The sequence below is a fragment of the Hippoglossus hippoglossus genome, chromosome 4, assembly GCF_009819705.1.
Source record: "Hippoglossus hippoglossus isolate fHipHip1 chromosome 4, fHipHip1.pri, whole genome shotgun sequence".
Classification (NCBI taxonomy): domain Eukaryota; kingdom Metazoa; phylum Chordata; class Actinopteri; order Pleuronectiformes; family Pleuronectidae; genus Hippoglossus; species Hippoglossus hippoglossus.
The window spans coordinates 18546417-18560117 of NC_047154.1; the positions used below are offsets into that span (position 1 = coordinate 18546417).

The 13701-nt window shown below is 42.8% G+C and overlaps 1 protein-coding gene across 18 annotated transcripts in view; it reads right to left on the reverse strand.

Moving 5' to 3' along the window:
* Positions 1–13701, reverse strand: part of ptprsa (protein tyrosine phosphatase receptor type Sa) — a 227817-nt gene that overhangs the window by 163556 nt on the left and 50560 nt on the right. The window contains exon 1 of one of the 18 annotated variants that reach the window (XM_034583985.1): positions 6457–6957. The exons of the other annotated variants lie outside the window; for them this stretch is intronic. The gene's annotated coding sequence lies outside the window, so the exon portion shown is untranslated. Of the gene's footprint in view, positions 1–6456; positions 6958–13701 lie in introns of those variants that run through there. 18 annotated transcript variants of the gene reach the window in all.

A 13701-nucleotide genomic window follows, 5' to 3' on the forward strand; every position in this document is an offset into this window, starting at 1 on the left:
CACACTCCCTCTCTTCATTATTCTCTTTCCTGTCCCCCCCCCCCCCCCCCCCTCTCCTTTCTCTGCTCCTATTCACTGGCTCCCTCTCTTTCCCCTCTCTATATCTCTCCAACCCAGAGGCCCATGTTTCCTTGCTTGCATTACACACAATTACTTCCATCCATCAATTATCTGCCTACTCCTCTTTAGCTACCCTACTTCCCTTTCTTTACTCTATGACAACAACCCCCACTCTCCTGCATACACATGTTTCTTTGCGACCCCCATCTCTCACCTCCCACCCCTCGGGTCCGATGAATGCACCTCTTTTCCTCCTTCACCTTCTCCTCCTTTCTTTTCCTTACCCCTCCTGTAGCCGCCGCCCCCCCCTCTGTACCAGATGTCCCTAAAGTTTGGCTGAGGGTGAGCATGTGTGGAGAGGGGAGGAACAAAAGGACAGGGTGGTTGGTTCGGGGGAAAACGGGGGCTGGGGGGGGGGGGGGGGGCACCAGAATGGGCCAAGCCATCTTGCCCTGGGCTCTCTGTGTGCGAACAATGAGCACCATCGGATTAACAGCTTTCAGCCCACACATACACACACAAACCCACTCACCTCTCCTGGAACCGTCCCAAACTGAAGTTACAACCTGGAGAAGAGTCCAAGTTTAGTGTGAATTAGTCAGAACTAGTTATAGGGCTGGCGTCTGTGATCCTCCTCATTACCGTTTTAACGGCAGACGCTAATTTTTACAATAGTTGTTTTAATCACAATAAATTAATCTTCTACATTGTAGACCAGACAAGGGTATAATGGGTTGCATAGGGAAACTAAAACAAGAAACATTCCTGGTGATGGACAGTTCGGCTGATGCAGGGAAAAAGTGAAATGACCTTAACAGTCAGCTGTCACACACTTCATTTTGGCAAAGTGTTCAAACATTTTTCGCCTCACCTGGTAAAAATGATAGTGTCTGCACATATAGATGTTTTTGGGAACTATTCCAGTCCACTGCATCCTACTTCACAAATACACTCTCCATGCAGATGGCTCAACAGGCTGGTGTGGGGCATCTAACAGCCTGCATGAGCGGCATTTAAATGAGCTAACTGCAACCTGTTCAAACCGTTCAGGCGTGAGAGTGAGGTTCCTTAGCCCACCCCCACCACTACCACGTGTCTACAACCTCACAAGGGTCAAACTGCCAGGGCGCAGGGCTGCCCTTCCTGCCAGACTTGGTTTGCAAAGAGTAGGAGGAGGCAGACGCCCCAAGGGGAACCCCTGTGCATCAATCTGGAGGAGGCCAGCTGGTAATCACACTTAACACAGGAACAGCCCAACAGCAAGCATCAGGAGACGCCCAGACAGCGAGACAGGACCAGACACACCCATTTGATGCTTGTCCTAGACTGGGTGTTAATTACTTCTCACCATGAAACACCAGTTCACATTAACTCTATAACCATAAAGAGGGTGGGATCAGGGCCAGAGGGAACCGAGAGTTAATGCATGTTTGTGTGAACACTGTGTGTCTGGTATGGTTTCCTCTCTGGCTTTAACAAGCTATGCACTATGTTTGTTCAAGTGTGTTATATCTTTGAGGGAGGTAGACTAGAGTGAATGAGGAGGTAGCGAGGCATCAACAGAAGGTGTACTCCTGCTCGTCGTCAAAAGCAGATTACTGTCACTTCATCAGAAGGAGCTGGAGCGAATCACTTTCATAAAACATGGAAGTGCCGAGGGATTGGGCTGGCGGCTGGGGAGCTGACAGTGTGTTGATGTTCTATTCCCCAAGGCTTTATCAGATAGTTTGGCAGGGGTTTGTGTGTTTATGTGTATGAGACAAACAACTTTTGTACACAATAACTTTATGACTGCAAATTCTCAAAGTACAAACACATTTTGAAGGATGCAAAATATCATCAACTTATTGCTATCAAGAAAATCACAGAAAAAGTCTGGATATCATTTTTTTGTCTCTATCATATGATATTGACCCAACCTGTGTCATCTATGCCCAATGCCATTGCTGGCTTAGATGGAGCATTGACAATGTGAGTTCAGTGGAGATGGCGTGTAAATATGACTTTTGGTGGAAGCCTGGAGGGTCATGTCCATTTCTCACCTCCAAGGAGGTCTGTCGCGGACAGAACTACCAATTTGAGTCCCTAGGCAACCAGCAGGGGTGACTGAGTGAGTGGTCAATAATTCCTCTGGCAGCCACAAGTCGCATTTTTCTCCTCTTATGGCCAAGGTGAAAATAAAGGTCCAGTGAGTGAAAATTACAGCCTCCAGAAGTTCAACCTTGACGACGTTTTAAATTGTAACTACAATGTTCAAGCTTTATTCTTTGACTGATGGCTATTTCGGTCTTCAAAAGGGAAGGCTTTATCCTCTATGATTATATGCAGCAAAACATGTGTTATGTTGTATTTTGAAGGAGAATTCCAGACTGTGAATATTAATATTCCTTTTGCAAACAAAAAAAAAGATGGTGTTTCTAGATAAATCCATCTTGTAAAGGCTTGCAGAGGCACAGTTCGGTCAATTTTCTGAATAAGAAAACACATTTTGTGCTGTATCTGTTATCACATGCACCAAACAAATGCAGAGACAAGGACAAATAGTTGGACTTCAACATTATACTCCTTATACATTTCTGGCATTCCAAATGGAAAATCTCAGGTGATTTGCCAAATTCACTAATGTCAAGTGTCAAGTCAAGTTATTCCAGACACTTTACTTTTCCGGGATCGTTGTAGTGTTGTTGGAAGACTGTCACCAGGTCACAAGTCACTGTCCCACTCTATCATTGCTGGTGATGTTAGACGAGAGCTGTGACGCACACACCTATCACCAAGATTAAATGTCCTTGTCTGAGATAAACTTACAGTGATCAATGTTATTGAATAAATCACACTTGTAATTTATTTTGTAGCAACACTAATATATTATAATATAATAATAAAAACATTAAATTACTGATTTGCACATTGATTATCATGACACCAGTCAAAGATTTGACACATTTATGATTAGCCTTACTCTAACCCTTGGAGTATCATTAATATTATATGTAGTGCACATAATGTCCCTAATACATGACAGGAATGCAAATCAAGTATTCATTTGCATTATTAATCACAGATCATTGATAACCAAGGCCACACTTGAGACCGCAAATACGAGGATTGAGAACAGTCGACTATATTACACAAAATCATTTATGCAAGAGTAACAATGTTATAATTTGCATGCTCTTTCCTCTATACGCATAGTGACTGTAATTCTATAAAGATGCAACATGGTACAACAGTATTTGCCCGGCCTGGTTATGCGGCAATGAAGTGAATGTGAATGACAAGGGATGGCTAATCCACAAATCAAAGAGCAGGGGAGGGGACACTTTACAAGACACACTGTCTCGTCTTTTCAGTCGGACTAATTGCACCTCGTGTCGCTGGAAGAGGACAGATTTAGCACTGAGAGCAAATTAAAATGAATAAACACAATTAGCTGTGAGTGCAACAGCGCCTCTGCACAGTGCACATTTCTCTCTCTTTCTGCAACAGCAGACACAGAGCAGCTGTCATTAACTGTGTTGCGCTAAGTCCGATGTGACTAATTGCAAAGCACTTGATGCCACCAAAATGCTCCTAATTTGGAATTGAATAAAATGAACAGGGCTGTAGAAAAAGAAAAAAAATAGTGGGTGACTGTGAAATTGCAGGCCTCAAAGCCTTGAACAAAGGACTGAGCATGTACATGCAGCAAAATGTGTTTGCTGATTAATGTTTTGGTCTCATTGTGCATTTTATACCCTTTGATCATACCACGGCATGAATTAAAGTAGAAAAAGAAGCAGAGTAATGAGGAGATAAAAGTTATTTATCAAGAGTTCGTCATTTATTGCAACATCATCCAATATATTTGTGTGTGTGTTTCATTTTAGTTAGCGAGCGAGTTTCACTGCAGCATCTGGGAAGTCTCTGCTCGTGAAAAGCTCTTTTACTATCAAGACCTCTGCTAACGTTGCCTCTATAAAAGCTATTATTACTGGACGGCCTAAGTTGGTTGAATGTCAAAGTCAAAAATGCAGTTAATGGGAAGAACTCCAATGCACAAAAGTCATATAAAATAGTTTAAAAAAGACACATGCTGAACCTGTTCAAATACCTGAAGTCAAATACATGATGATGAATCACAGTTACAGGCCTGCGGCTATCGAGAATCTCTTCTACACTTTGATCCCCCGTCAAAAATGGAGAGAATACACTCTACTGTTTAGGTAAGCGAAATAAAAGAAAAACAGCTCCGAAAGTAATCATTGTGAAGGAAATGAATTTCAAAACCCCGAGGAGGACACTTCTCCTAGACCTCTGTTTCTTGGGGGGGGGGGGAAAGCATCATATCCGGGGCACAATTCAATTAGCTTTTCTTCCAAGTGTAGGAAAGGGAGCTCCGGGGATAAATCAAAAGTTTTGTCCAATAAAAGAAGTTTTTTAAAGATGTAATGTTCCCACTGCCCCCACTGTTCATTACCACTGCTTACAAGCTTGCCACTCACAAATCTATTGATCTGCGATTTTTACAGACGAGACTGAAAATAAATAAGTAAAATTAAATCCAACAGCACCAAGCCGGTGCTGCTGCGACAGACACGCCGGTCCCTCTTAGCCGACTGTGCGTGGCAGCTTATTCCTGGCATTTCCATTGCCTTTTGTCTTTCTCGCCCAGTCATTTGACAGTGATCAGGGCTGATAAATTGTTCAATTAAAGCAACATTAAGAATCCAGAACACACTTTGACGCACAGCCTCTCGGTATACGTGTTGTCCAATTACTCTGAAGGACAAGACTCCCTCTTGCTACTGACAATCAGCATGTGACTCCCATCATAAGACAAATGAGTTTATTTATTCAGCGCAGCAGGCTGATTGAATACTGGAATACAAGAGCGATGAGCCGGAGTTACAAAAAAGGAAAAGTCCCTAATTTCCATCAACAAATACTGTAGAAATTGAATTTGATAGATCCTGTATTGGTTTTTTCATTAACAGCAGAAGAGAACAGAATACATATTTGTTCTGCACCAAGTTGGGAAAGAAATCAGCGAGATGTGAAACAGGCACAAAATATGCAGCAAGATACCACTAACTAGTAGCTATGACCAGATTCCTTGCCCCTCAAGCCTCTGTGCAATAAACATCTCCCAGCTCGATTCCATGCTGCTTTTCTGTGACGACCTCTGACCTCCACACAGTCCAAGATCTTTACGTTTTTATTAACATTGGGAACAAAACAACAACAGCATTTGAAGCTGCCGCTCAGCAACCCCCAGTCAATGAAATGCATTACTAATCTTTTTTGGGCTTGCAGTTGCTGTTGGGGTGGTGGCGAGGTGGTGGGTGGAGAGGGGAGCGGGTGCGTACGTCGCCTGGGGAAGGTTGAGCCTCAAACGTTCTGATAAACGTAAGATCCATTGCAATTCAAATTGGACTCACTTGACACAGTGTGGCTCGCCTCCACAAAGAAGGAAAGAACAAGAGAACAGACGGACCGTGGCCCGGAGCTGTGTTCCCAACTCAATCAAGACAAAAATCAACTTCCCGAGGCAGAAGAGTAGCCTTGAACAAAAAGAAGTAAAGCTACAAAGTTAAAAATTATACAGTACAAAACATCAGAGAACTACTAACACAGGGACTCTGTGATGTACACTGATAACAAATTAACTTCAATCAATAGCAGTAATCTCAGCACAAAGCTTACTTCTATAGTACCCAGACACGTTTAGTACTACGATACCACTATGGATGAATATAAAGAATGTTAAATGAAGTCAAACACAACATATGACCGTGATTATTTCTTGCTGTTTATTGGTAATTAGATATTTTAATGGGCTTTAAGGCTATTGCTTATCCATCATTACAATGGTTCCTTTTTTTTTTTTAAAAGCTACAAGCTCTCAATGTCCATCCACGTTTAAAACCTTGGTTAAATATTTTTTTAAAAAGGGACCAAAGGCTGGTTTCCACGTTTCAAAATGCAAAATAGTTTGGTAATTTTCAGGTAAAATCTGAACAAAGTGGAGCTTCAGTGTCTGATCTGTGTCTATTGGGGGGGGGGGGGGTCCTAGGTAAGATACAACTTGGATATGTCTGCATTAAGGCACAGGTTTAGGAAGAAAACACCACAAAGCAAAAAGCATAAAGCGAGTCGAAGAAAGGACAAATAAAGTTTCATCTAAAACACAGAGAGAACCAGACTTTTTCACTTTTTCCTTCTTTCTTTCCTCTAATAAGTGGAGCTGCATGAATACCTGGCAGATCAAACGGTCCAGCTTGGACACCGGAGACGACAAACAAGTCTCTTTCCCTCAACTTTTATTTGCCTCCCTTAATATCTTTGACCCGCTTTCATTAGGATACCAAGAGTTTTTTTTTTTTTTGAAAAAGCAGAAAAGTTGCCAGCACTTACTTCTACAGCGGGAGAAAAGGGTTTGGGAACACTACCCCCTGTAGTTGGATTACGGGGGGCAGCTTTTTCAAAAAAAAATCCGTCTTCTCTATGTGAGTGTTCCCCTCAGAAGAAAAAAGGGCTTCCTTCGCATCCCCGACAGCAGAATGAATCCGCTATATTCCACTTTCTCCAGCGGCGGAGCAGTCACTTGTTAGCGGAGAGGAGCGAGTGTAGAATACTCCTCTATTATCCCCCCCCAGTGTGTTTGTATTCCTGCTCTCCCCCCGATCAGACGCTCCGAGCCGGGATCTCCTCACAGAAAAATAGAAAAAAATAGAAAAAACCCTCAGAATAATCCGTGCGCGACACCGCCGCGTTCGGATCCGCGGGTGCGTACCTCTTCACTTGGTGTCAGGCGTTATCTCCGCGACCCAGGTTTGGATTTCTTTCTTCCCCTAAAGCCCACCTCGTAGAGACTGGGGGTGGGGAGACAGGAGTCAGACACCCCCCTCCCCCCCACACACTCTCCCTCCCCTATACAGCAGAAAATACGGAGCCCTGTGCTGCGTTCACGGCCGCCTCATAAACTCCCGTCTCTCCACTGCTCCCCGGTCGTAAATTCTACCACTTGGTGCGTTCAAGTGCGTTTGGTCGGAAATCACAGCGCGACGGGTTCTGCAGGGAAACGAGTTACTGTGGCCGAGCGTTTCTTTTATAAATCTGTGCTGCGGTGGCACAAAGAAGAGGAGACTGGGGCAGGAGGGACTCGTGGGAGGATTTTACTGTTTCTTCAATCTAAGCCAAACTTTGAAAAAACAAGTAAAAACCTGTTTTTCGAATAGAAATCATTAAGTTTAGGTTATGTTGTCACCCCTGTATGTTTGTTTGACGACACAAAAACCACACGACTACACAAAAACAACTCAACACAGTTCCACACTTGTTGGAAGGATGTGGTATTTTTCATTCATTTACTGCAATTTACTGAATTTACTGAATTTACTGCAAAACTGTGAAGGATATTCTACTATTTCCTTTTTAAACCTCATGTCAGGTTACTGGTGTGTGTGATCATAATTTGGGAAAGGTTACTTAGTTTTTAATTATTTCATGAATTTATTTTTCTTTTCACTGGCCGCTCAACCACAAAGAAGTCTCCTTTGTCCTTGTTCACAATTACTTTTAAAAAACAATTATTTGAAAGAATTGTTTTTAATTTAAATGGTCATAAAAATAACCTTTTAAGATGCGATGTGTTACAAAACAGCGACAATAATAACAAAGTCTTTCTTTAAGGATAGCTCATATACTACAATCAAGAAATAATCGATATTTAAGCAACTTTTTGTCTTCACTGTTCATCCCACTTCAGTCACTTTGCTGTTAAAGTCAGGAGGGGTTTTAACACAATGTCACCCAATCGCATTGCCTTTGAGCTGAAACAGCCATTCTGATTGGCTGGTAGGATTTGAATGTGAGTAGAGACAGCTGGAGTCCACTTTGTCCAGCAGGGAGGGAGGAATCATCAATCAACTGACCCACAGTCAGTTAACCACCAGCCTGCAGGCCGCAACATGCTATTACACCTTTGGCTGAGGCCAGTGAAATTTTCTGTACTTTAGTTTGAGATTATATGTTAATCCACAATCATCCAGGCTCAGAAGGTGAAAGTTACTGACTGATTCTGCCGTGAAAATAAACTTACTGTGCAGATGATAAATGCTGGTAGCTGCCGATGTCAAAGCACCTTCCCGGAGCATTAAGGCCCAGAGTTTGTGATGGAAAATTGAAGGGAAAAGGATTGAACACCGTGCATCACACGGAAAGGCCTCTCCTGGCCAATAGAAAAAAGGAGTAGCAATATATCCTGTGTGAACTTTTCAAGGTATGCTGTCAATAATGGATGGGAACAGGCCCTTTTAAAAAACAGACCCATCTTAGCAGTGTGTTGGCAGAAAGCCCACCCTGAGCCACAAGCAATCCTCCACTGCCCTCTCTCTGCTCTTTGTTTAAAACCCAGCGTGACGTGTAACACACTATAAAGAGGTGTGAGGTGTGAGGTGTGCGTGTAAGTGGGAAGGGGGTGCGGGGGGGGGGGTCTAATCAATTTAACTGGTGAGTAAAAAACATGCATTTATGTTACGCAGATTTCTCCCATGGCCTCTTATTCACACTACAGACCCTTATTTAATCAGGCTGGTAAATCTTAGCGGCAACACAGAGCTCTCTCCTCCATTCCCCCGGTGGCTTGAGCCTTAACATGGTAAATTTCACTCGGGTGGGGAAATGCGCTCAGTGGCCGAGGCTAGTGCTTTGGAAGGATAAAATGAGCACTTACCGCCTGACATGTGCAATCCATAACGGAATAATGAGACTCCTCCACACTAGGAGCTCTCTTCCCCTGCTCCCCCTCTCCCTCTCCACTTTTTGTTTTCCTTGTGAGTGTTCATAAATGCCATGTAAATTCAGAGAGCGGAAGATGTGGCAAGTGCTTGAGGGAAAGCGTTTAATCGTTGGCGTCTTGTTACCGAATCGTGTAACAGCGTGTACTGTGTGAAGATGCTCCAAACGACCAGTGAACCATGGTTCTACATCCTGGCTACTGGCCCTCTGTCAACTGCTACGCTTCTAAGTGAAGGTGATGCTCAATGTTTATCCATGCACAGTGTTTATCCTGCCATGCTACAGAAACACCAACATGCAAGAAAAGAACACTTCAGAACACGGGACGTTTCTCAAATTATACAGAAATATCACTTCATTTTAAATGTAATACATTTATTTTAGCTGATTTTTAAAGGACTTGGAGTCACGAAACTCAATCTGCTTTAATATAATATGGATTTTCATACGCACAAGAGAAAAAAATCTATGTTAAACTGTTATTCAATTTTGAACACAGCATTCATAGATTATGTAATAGATACTTGGATAGAAAAATCTGAATTTAACTTACTGGTCTAATTGTGCAATCTAAACGTAGAACTCAGTTACCTGGCCTAGTTGGTGTTCATTTTAATTAAGATTATTCACATTTTTTTTAATACATTTGTGTTTTATCTATTGAGCTTATTACCCTAACAAAAAAAGGCCTAAAACATAATTTTCCTTTGAGTCCAATGATTTATCAGTTGGCAAATAAAAATCAATTCCAGCCTTTCATATTAAAATGTTCAGATTTGGTTAATTTTGTTGATTCAATTGCTATATTTATAGTATTTATAGTGAAGTTCATGGTTAAATTGTAAAATATCAAGCTTCATATATTAGATATATCAGAAAGCTTTTACTGGCTAATATCAGGATTGGACATCGGCCCCCAAAAATCCTTGTCGGTCAGGCTCTTATTACAACTAAGTAAACGTAAAAACGCTAATTTGTGCCATAATTTTGATGAAGATTGTTTTCTTTCAAAACCAAATCTATAGTTAGTTGAAATTTTAATTTCATATTTCACGAAGGAAATGTAAAACACATGTTGAGGTCAAAGTTGAAGGGAGCAAAATGTCACAAACTTATCAAAACTGCCAGGTTCAGCTTGACCGGCTCTAAACCAATATATTTACGGTTCTTCCTTACTCCCTGCCATGTTTTCAAACCCATGAAAGAGGGTTAAAAAAAGAGTGTCACGCCTTTCCTTATTGTCTTCCTGCTACCCCTTTCATCTATGTCACCCCTAGGGGTTGAGGCACAATCACCACCGATAGGAGAGGGCCATCGTTCACCGTGTCCCTGGAGGCGACAGCCCACTTACTGCCAGCCCGCGCTCAAATGGAGGACATTTCATCACTCTGCCGAAAACACAATTAAAAACACACGCATGCGGCAGTTGGTGGCCCTCGAGAACCACCCCCCCGTCACAAGTTTAGTTACTGAGTCTGCCTCACCCTCTCGGATATTTACTCTTCCTGTGATTGAGCGTTTGTCAGCTGGGTTGGGAAGTGCTATGTGGCGTTTTAGTGCAAACAAGACCCTGGAAGAAAGTAGACCAGTGCTCAACGATGTTCTCTCTGGGAGACATTTGTTGGTGGACATGTAGTTCCAACAGTTTGCTGATAAGTGACTGTGCTCAGGGCTCAAATCGTTTTCTTTTCCCTTCCATGATGTGCTGGGGTTTGCAGCGATGGGTGGTTCACTTTACACACAAACACACACACCCACGCACGTAGCAAACAGGAACATAGGCAGACTGACGGCTATTAGAGTGCAACGATGCTCCCTCTTATCTCCCACCACGATAGGGATCTACAAAGAGCTTGAGAGAGATTATGAATTCATTACCTTGATACACAAGTGAGCACGGCAACAGACAGGAGTCTGAGAATGGAGACGGGAGCTCAGTGGGTGTACTACTGGGAGGGGCAGGGATGGGAATGCAATGAATTACATGCTACTGATAGCGAATAAATCTTTCAGCTCTCTGCATTTTTGGGAATTTTGGAGCTCTTCAGATACCAACTTTCACATGGTGCGTTTCTCTGTGAAACACACATTCCTACACACTCACCAAGCACTTCATTAGGAACAGCGCACTGGGCAGGGCCTCCCTCTGCTCTCAAAACAGTCTCAATTCTTGATGGCATGGATTTTACAAGATGTTGAAAACATTTGCGTCGAATAATTTCATCATTCATGCTGCCAATCTCCTGTTGCACCACATCCCAAAGGTTCTATTGGATTTAGATCTGGTGTCTGAGGAGGCCACTGGAGATCATTGGGATATTGACAGTTTGTAAATTGTGGTCATAGAGAGGTGACCATGGCAGCAACGATACTCAGAAAGGTTGTGACATTCAAACGGTATGAAGGTGACCAAGGTGTGGTCCCTGGATTCATTCATGCAGACACATTCTGCCAATACCATCTGCATTATTCAGCAGATCTTTCCCTGCCTTCAACTGTCCACCTTTGTTGAGCCTGTGCCCACATGCGGCACCATCAGACTTCTCTACTTGACTGACAGGAGTGGAACCCAACATCGTCTTCTGCTGCTGTAGCCCATCCTCCTCTGAGCTGCTTTTGCTCAGTAGTAAAGAGCCTTTCTGTCAGCTCCGACCTGTCGGGCCATTATCCGCTGACCTCTCTCATCAACAAGGCGTTTCTGTCCAGTGAACTGCTGCTGCTCACTGGAAGGTTTTTGTCTCTCACACCATTCTGACTGGAGACAGTGTGAGTGTGAGAGTCCCAGGAGATGAGCGGTTTCAGAAAAACTCAAACCAGCTCATCTGGCACTGACAATCATGCTACTGTCAAAGTCACTGGGATTACAGTTCCCCCCGTCACATGACTGGCTGATTGGAGAATTGCATGAATAAGCAGGTGCTCCTAAATAAGAGCTGGATGAGTGTGTGTGAGATTCTTCAGTCTATCTTGGGGTCCAATGCCTTGCTGAACTTCCCTTCAGTGTTAAAGGAAACATGGTTAGTTGCAAGGATGAAATCTTACCTTCCAACAACAGTCCAACTTGAGCAACAGTTCCCTTTGCAGCTCAATACTCACATTTACTAAAATGTTTCTTATCCCATTTAATTTCTTTCCCCACGACTTCAAATTTCTTGCTATTACAAAAACTGTGCATTATCTGAGAACGGTGTTAACGTATGTGGCTCATTTTCTGCTCACAATCTTTTTGTGCATCCACTCTGCCATTTAACACAGAGGCAGCACAGCAGGATAGGAAAGCCGGCAATTGCCTGGGGCCCCAAGCTAAGAGCGACCCCCCTGGCTGTTTAATTTAGTCCAAAGCAACACGAATTTTGCGAGAGGCCCCTTAAATTCTATGATCAGCTATCTACAGGAGACTGCAACAACACCATGGTGGGACACCCCAGTATGAGGCCCCATGCCATTAGCTCTCTGCAAAAAGTTTCATAATTGTAGAGGTTGAATAGTAGCAAGAATAAATGTGTGTGAGTGATGTGTGTGGGATGGTGGTTTGCACTTAAACTTTACTATTTTACTATTATGTGTATGTGTATGCACAGGGGTTTAGTATCATATGTTTCTTAGGTCTGGTTTGGTTCGATGTTGCCCCCCCCCCTCCCCAGGTCCCTTTTGCCTGGGTCCCCTAAAGTCTCTTGAAAAGGCTGCTTATTTAAAACATCCTATCTTGACTGTGAATCTCACTTTACAACCAATGCCCTCTGTGGAGAAGACATTAGATAAATGCATAAATTATACAGTGTTATTTGTTAGCATAATTCTGTGGAGTCAGTACGACCATCCTGGAGGTCTGTTCACTTACCAAACACACCCGCTGCCGCTCTTTCTCCCTCGACTCTTGTGCATTTTCTTTTAACTGGCTCACTCTCAATATGGCTTTCTCTCTGAGAGTGTTTTCCCTCCAGCTCTTGTTGAACTGAGCTGACGTTTGGAGGCAGGTGCAGCTAAATAAACCCAAGAATTTCAGAGCAAGAGACAGAACGAAGGGACACAAAGACATAGAGGGAGGGTTTTATACTGCCGGGTTTTAAACTGTCTGAGCCTCGTGAATTATGCTAAACCGACAAAGTTTGTTTTACATGGTGGCCGCTGCCGTTGCACTCTGCATTTTCAAGCTGCACTTACTGGACTGAGCAGAGGGTCAGTTTGACTGTGAGTGTTTCCTATGTTCCTCTCTGGTGGATATCATGTGAGGGTTCTATTACACATTGTATGTTCAATAGTTAGGCCAATACAGGATGCTGCTGTTCCTCCATCACTACATCTACTGTAAATCGAGGGAGAATCTACAATGTTGTTTTATTCATCCATTTGATTTGATGAATTCATGTATTTCTGTGCATCTCTGCCTTTGAATTGGAAATAGGTGTATAATTGACTAGAAATCTGCAAATGTAATTTAAAAAATGTGGGTCTTTTATGTCTAGATGCTCTATGAGAAGCTTTTGAATTCATCACTTTGGCATGAAATCGACCAAATGTAATTGTAAAATTAGCAGCAATCAGCATCACAGATGTAGAAGCCCAACTTCTGGTAACAGCAATCTAAAAGTCGCACTCTGTGCTGGCTTGTTTTAGTGTGGTAATAAGCACTTTTACGGATGGATAATTATCTGTAATGATATAGCGCCATATAAATACATCTTTAAGCAAAGTTAGAAACACATCTTTGATTGTTAAGAGGCCTCACTGAAGCTCCACAGTGTATGTTTTATGCAGTACTATATCATTACCCTGCATACATGTAGTGTGTATGTGTAGTGCCCAGTGAATACGCCTTTTGTACGTACATGAGCCTTTGAGTGATATTTAATGTGCTGT